A 228-nucleotide genomic window follows, 5' to 3' on the forward strand; every position below is an offset into this window, starting at 1 on the left:
TCCTGAAAGCAGCAAGACGAAGAGAGTGGGTTACATGCAAAGGACTATCAGCTGACTTTTCTACAGAAACTTTACAGGCCATAAAGGAGCAGCAGGAAATAGTCAAAGTGATGAAAAACAAAGGCCTACAACCAAGATAGCTCTACCCAGCACAGCTATCACTTAAATTCCTTTAGCTTATTCTTTTATTCCTATTCTTTATCTCTCCTTCAATTTTATTACCACCAA

This window comes from Hipposideros armiger, unplaced genomic scaffold, assembly GCF_001890085.2.
Source record: "Hipposideros armiger isolate ML-2016 unplaced genomic scaffold, ASM189008v1 scaffold_1838, whole genome shotgun sequence".
In the NCBI taxonomy this organism is placed as follows: domain Eukaryota; kingdom Metazoa; phylum Chordata; class Mammalia; order Chiroptera; family Hipposideridae; genus Hipposideros; species Hipposideros armiger.